Source organism: Cydia strobilella, chromosome 17 (assembly GCF_947568885.1).
Source record: "Cydia strobilella chromosome 17, ilCydStro3.1, whole genome shotgun sequence".
Classification (NCBI taxonomy): domain Eukaryota; kingdom Metazoa; phylum Arthropoda; class Insecta; order Lepidoptera; family Tortricidae; genus Cydia; species Cydia strobilella.
Genome location: NC_086057.1, coordinates 11,644,172 through 11,651,212, shown reverse-complemented (window position 1 = coordinate 11,651,212; position 7,041 = coordinate 11,644,172). Strand labels below are relative to the sequence as shown.

At 34.8% G+C, this 7,041-nt stretch overlaps 2 protein-coding genes across 2 annotated transcripts in view; one reads left to right on the top strand and one right to left on the bottom strand.

Moving 5' to 3' along the window:
• LOC134748710 (polyubiquitin-A) overlaps positions 1-7,041 on the bottom strand; it is a 272,025-nt gene that overhangs the window by 107,856 nt on the left and 157,128 nt on the right. The gene's annotated exons all lie outside the window — the stretch shown is intronic.
• The window catches only part of LOC134748711 (elongation factor-like GTPase 1), a 210,122-nt gene that overhangs the window by 178,675 nt on the left and 24,406 nt on the right, over positions 1-7,041 (top strand). The gene's annotated exons all lie outside the window — the stretch shown is intronic.

Sequence of the window (7,041 nt, the reverse complement as noted above, 5' to 3'; positions counted from 1 at the left end):
TTCCTTGGTCTTGATACTAAGTAGCTTGAAAGCCTTAGCTGACTTTTTATTTGGACTCATTTCTGTTTAGTATTTTTTTTATCATCACGTTTTTTACGGATATGATGTTAGATGATTCATACAAAGCACCAAGTTATATATAATACTCGTATAATAACTTACACTATTAAAGTCTTGTTTGCGTCTGTTTAACGTGCCTAATCAAGTATTCTACATGGGATTAAGAAATAAGTACCTATGTAGTGTAGAAAACATTATAACGGTCAAAGTATAGTTATTGTAAATCAATTACAATAGGGATGTTGACTATTTTTGAACTGTTTTCATTTTATAGATAGACACGTAATTATTGCAAAAAAAATATATTTATTCATTAATTTTAATAAAAAATCGACGTTAATTAGTTGTGTTTAAATTTCGCGCAAAAACGCGCCAAGCTGTTACGTGATCTGGATGACGTAACGAGGTGATAAACAAACGACTGTCGGTGCCAGAGGACCACCAGGTTTGACCATTTGTCTGTGCGCGTTTCTCATGCCGTGACGTCGCGCGCTCCGGTTTGCGTTCGCAGTCACGTGATGCTGGGCATTATTTTAAATACTTTTAATTTATTTATTACGCATATTTACACTAACGAAATATGATTTTCAGCATTCTAATATTCCCTGCTATGGTAAAAGCATAAAATTTTATAAATTCGCGATTCATCTCAACATCCCTATTATATTTATTGTTAGCTTTTTAAAATCTAACTTTAAAAATCTTTTTTTTTTTTTTCAGGTAAGCAAAATGACACGAACCTTGAGATTACATGGGCGTAATTTAAAGTTAGTAAGTACTATAAGTATGAAATATTGTATGTCGTAAATGTTTCTACTGCCACATGACATTCTGAAACTTGTGAAAAAGTAAGTAACACGAATAATTCTAACAACGTTATGTTTTTGAAAAGCAATTATAAGGGTCGGTTGCACCAAACTGTTTGTAATCGTTAAAGAGTTCGCTAAATTTTATTGTATGGAAAGTTTCATAGTAAACCGCCGCGGCGCGGCCGGTGACGTTGATCTGTCTGTCAAGTGCGGATGGTGCAACTGGCACTGTCGTAAAAATATTGTGGTTCAATCGTTCAAAATTTTATCAAAGTAGTTCAGTTCAAAGTAGACATATTTATTTATTTCATTATAGTAAGTTACAATATAAGTTACTCTAGACTAATCTATACGAATTCATATTATGATCGTCAAGTTAGTAAGCAAATATTGATTATATACAAATGCCAATCAAATACGCAATTTAAAAACCATCATTACTAGTTGAATAATTAACTCAATTATTAACAATATTAAATAATAGCAAAGGAAGACAATGTTCTTCATACAGATGTCTCATGGCGATCGTCAAATTAAAATAGGTGTGGGTCAATAGAATTTTTTTGTTTCTATATAATTATTTATTCATTTCCAGAATATTATACATTATAATCATTGGGGTAATGTATTATCCCAAAAAAAATCTCAATCGACGTTCAAATACCTCTCCTACATGATACATCAATTAGAAAATGAAGATTTTTCAAAAGCTCGGAAAACATAAGTTTGTATAAGAAAATAATTGCGTCTTCCGAGGATCAAGACCGTTTGCGGCCGCGCGGGCCTGACTTCCTACCGATGATGTTTTTCTACACAATCTTGTTGCTCTGATATAAAGCGGTGTCCACTATCATCGCCAACTTGAATAACCTAAGCTTGAATTAAGTTTTTCTTTTTAATTATTTTTGTATACTTATTGCCGCGTTACGTATGTGCAATTGTGCATCTACAGTGTATCTGTTACGTAAATAATACCCATGATAATACCTATAATATTAGGACAAATTCGTAATTATTAACCATTAAAAATGTGGGGACTCCTTCAATTATCAAGACACCGAACGCGTCGAACATCTTAAACTAAACTTGTTTCAACTCGCCTAGTAACAATAATCTTGTCTTGACATTTACGAAGTCATACAGCCAATTCGAAAGTGTAGAATAGAATAGAATATATTTTAATTGTAGTAATTGTACATCGTCATATTCAAAAATTATTTACAATTAGAAGAACAAAAACAATGGAACAACTCTGGGAACAAATCAAATTATTTTAAATTAAATGTTTTGATTTGTGTTTTTTAAGTAGTCACACTACTATATAATATAAATTATAAATCCTTTTGGAGGGCTTTGTCAATTTTTCTTTAATATATGACATCTATTACAGTTTATAACAAAACAATTATTAAATTAATAATACATATAGGTATATGCAAGGCAATACCTACTGACATCAGCATGATATTTGAATCATATCAGTGGAGGTACGTTCGAATTGGCCTGCCCTGGCCACAGCTATGCTCCTACGTTGGATTTTTTTCGAATTTATATTATTATAAGAGGTAGGAGCATTTAAAAGTTTGTATGAAATCTGATTTTCGCCCTTAATTTTTATAATAATCAAAAAATCCAAAATAGTCAAACGTAGAGGCAGCTATGATTAATATGCATCAAATCATGTATAAATATTTTCCATAAATTCATATCCAGAGAGGAAAATGGGGAGTACGTTTGTATGGAGAAACGGCCGTTCTCTTTCCTCTTAACACATTACATGTTAGAATACTTAAACCAAAAAAGGATTGCGTATTCACCCTTAAACCGTTGATCACCACTACGACTTCAATGGGCACTCAACAAAACAATGCCATTCAAGTATTTCGTAGAACACGATTTCATGAAATTCCATTGTCTATACAATATAACGCAGCTTTATCTGGCGTCTCGCTCCCTCCCATTCACTGTCCTCGCGCCCGCATGAATGAACCGCTTCTTATGAATGAACGGACAGTCGCTATCGTACTATACATGCCTACCTGCAGCTCGTAGCTATACATATGTTTTTTACGCGCAAGGGTGTGATTCTGACTGCTTACCGAGGACTTGCTAGAAAGGCTTTAGAGAACCACTTTAAGAGCGTTTTTAGGGTTCCGTACCCAAAGGGTTAAACCGGAACCCTTTTACTAAGACTCCGCTGTCCGTCTGTCTATCTGTCACCAGGCTGTATCTCATGAACCGTGATAGCTAGACAGTTGAAATTTTCACAGATGATGTATTTCTGTTGCCGCTATAACAACAAATATTAAAAAGTACGGAACCCTCGGTCCGTGAGTCCGACTCGCACTTGGCCGGTTTTCTATTATGCATAGTTGTTACAGATCTAGCTATACCGGTTTTTTAGACGCGAGTCGCTAGCTCGCGACAAACGGGATTACACGAAGCTATAAGACCATTGAGAAATGTAGGATCGACGTCAAAAACATATTAACTCTTTTGCACCTTATCCCGTTGTAATAAGGCGAAAGGCGTATACATATTTTGAGTGTATGTTTATGTTGGTTGAATACATATAAGTTCTAAAGGCCGTGGCACGTGTTTTGTTTTTTTTCTCAAATGATAAATGTTTTGCTCGGCGGAGGACGTTGCGTTTTGAATACTGTAAAGCCTCTTTAGGAGATATGGACGTAAATGATGTCAACGTGGCATATGTGATGTTTTCGTACGTCACTGACATATAAAATTTATTGCTGGTAGGTCCAAGCCAAGTCAGCTTGTATTTATTAGACCTTACAAGGAGTTAGTAACTTTGTACATTTTTTAAATATTTATTTATATAGGTACTTGTTTACTTCCGGTGCCAGCACTCGTGCATTTTGAATTTCATGTGACATATCGACCATATCTACATTTTACATGGCTACCCAAAATAGAAAAACATTACATTTTGAGAAACATTAACATTTCAGTGATCAACATAATAACCATTAAATATAAGATACATGGCCAGTACTCCACATATTAAGTCAAATTTTCTATTTGTAGGCTTTCACTTTTTAGGTAGTTTTAGTTTAGTTTGTAATTTAATTTATTTTTATTAGTTTTAATTTGTTTTAGGTCTAATTTCAACTTTTTTTTAAGGTGTGTTATAATAAATAAGTAAAATTGTGCCATTTTCAAGCAAAAGGGTACTTATTGTCGCTTGTCAGTAAGGCGCTATTTCCATATAGCTTCAATTAGAAATCAACCTTATCACCAAGCGACAATGTGGTACCTTTTGGTTGAAAACGTCAAAAATGTTTAAAACTCATAAGCGATAAAAATAAATTGATTGAATACTAAAGGTGATGCTCGTAAGTCAACTGCAGCTGCGTAACTGTTGCGGCGTCGTTGTTACCGTCGCTGTATTTGTCAATATCCTTGATATAACGAGTGACAGAATGAACTTCATAATTGCGGCAGTAATGCGGCGGCGAACGTCATTCGTTTTATCAAGGAAATTGACAGATACAGCGACGGTAACAACGACGCCGCAACAGTAACTAATGCAGCTTTGACATCTGTACAAGATTTGTGACAATTTTTGCGATTTCATGAGCAGTCGAAACATAACGTCAAATAGGGCCCAGTAATATATAAATGCGATATTTGATATCTTTTTTATTTTAGTCGTTAATACACCTAATAGGTTTGGACACGCAATGTCAGACAACGCCCAATGAAGGTACAAATATAGGTTTTCGGTATTATCAGAGACTAGCAAATATTAAAGATTATCAATCTCTACTCAAAGTCAAGTCTCATTCACTATTTTCGAGAATCACGTCACCAGATCTCAATGGTATCTATTATCTATATGTAGTATTATATCTCCAGACTAGAGCATTGAAAACGTCATACTCGTATTGACTGAATATGTCCATACAAAGAGGTTTCGTTGACTTGAGTGTATTTTTTGTATTGGCTCGCTGAGAGAGATGAAATAGATGATGATTGTTGCAATAAGTGAAGTTAACTCATTTCGAAAAAGATATGCTGATCCCTCTCGTGTCCATGGGCGACGGTTATCGCTTATTGTCAGCCGATTCGTCTGCTCGTTTGCCTATCCTATTTATATCGTAAAAATTACTGCAATTTGAGTGTGTTGTTATAGGTAGGTTATATGACTTATATGTTACATCAGTTATCTATATGCTATTCTATGTTATATCGCCAACATTGAATATACGTTTATTTGTATAACATATAATAGGGTCTTAATACACAAACAGAAGTATCTGCTTTGCCTATTGGCGTACAAAATTAATATTGCCTTAACACTAATTAAGTTTAGTAATAATAAAAATACAATCATAAACATTAAACTACTTCAGTTGACGAAAATAAATAACAATATAAGTTAACATAAAAATAAAAAATATGGAAATCGAATAAAATATTTGATCTGGAATGCGTCTTTTTAATGATACTTACGAGTACCTGTCTTAATAATAACTTGTTTAACTGTCTATGTTTTCATGTTATACGTACACCTACGCAGCTGCCAAATGACAAGAATTAGGTCAGAAGTGGCCATTCATGAGCACTCGCGTGATTTTGGTAAACATGTGAACGAGTGTTACAAAACGGCAGTCACAGGGCTGCCCATTACGGTTTGATGTCCTGAGTGCCTACCGCCAAAAACGGGAAGATTGATATAAAAAACTTAAATATATAAAACTTAAAATTATAAAAATATAAAAAACTTAAATATAAAGAAAACGTAACAAAGCATAATTGAGTCGCTTAACTTCAAACTCGGGTAAATCCAACTGTCAGGTTTTGCGATTTTGGTATTAAGAAAAGGTAATAGGGAAGATATTTCCTAGGTGGGTCGAATGGATTTACCCGAGGTTGAAATTAAGCGACACAATTGTAGTTTTTATATTGAACGTAAAAAATAACGTTTTAATCAAAAGCAAATGCAATCAAAAAAATCACACGGAAACGACTTTATTTGCAAGGGCAAACTCCAAACAAAATTTTTAAAGGTTCAACGTTGGCTCAATAAAAATAACACAATCGTCAAAATGCCCCGGAGATCAATAATTTTAATATAAAATAGCTAGTCATATTGCGGATTTGACGATAAAAAAATTAAACAGAAGAATATTCAGAGTATTTAAGATAAAAAAAACCCACGCGACGGTCATATCTTCCGTTCTATCGTAGTTCTCTAAACGGGATGAGAACCCAAACCCAGGACTGCCGCCGCCGCACTCATCGACATCACCTACCGGTGCCGACTAAACCCTGCCCTAATGACCGTTGAAATTTCGTCCCCTAATTTTCATAAAAGAATAATTATACTTACCTTATACCAGGGTTGTATATAACCCTGAGTAATGTGCCAAAAATAACCATTGACGTCAAACTTAGGGGTGGATATTAACGTGACGCCAAGTCATCAAAAGAGGAAAGAAACTTTTAATCCCTAAATGTCGTACTAAATATTAAATGTCAATATCATGCCAATGCGGTGAAACTTTCGAGTTTCGATGTGCTGAATAAGAGTAAAATTAGATCATATTTTTCAAGACAACACGCTGAATAAGTCGATCAACTTTAATTATTAATTGCAATGCCTACTCGCATTAATAAAAGCTCGGCGGAGGTAATCTAAAAACCGGCCAAGTGCGTGTTGGGCCACGCATAATGGAGAGTTCTGCCATAAAATAGCAACTGATACTTTTTAGGGCTCCGTACCCAAAGGGTAAAAACGGGACCCTATTACTAAGACTCCGCTGTCCGTCTGTCCGTCTGTCTGTCACCAGGCTGTATCTCACGAACATAGCTAGACAGTTGAAATTTTCACAGATGATGTATTTTTGTTGCCGCTTTAACAACAAATAAATAAAAAGTACGGAACCCTCGGTGGGCGAGTCCGACTCGCACTTGGCCGGTTTTTTTAATAGTCCACAGCGTGGACTCCACGCCACAGCCAAAATGGCAAAAACGAAACACATATAGTTTCGTCTTGTCCGTCGTAATAAAATTATTACCGTCGTAAAAAATTACGAACTTTTGCTCTTCTTATCGAACTTACAAAAATACATGTCCGCATATAATGACTATTAATATCTGGGAGACCGAGCTTTGCTCGGAAAACATATAAAAACACAAAGGTGCGCGT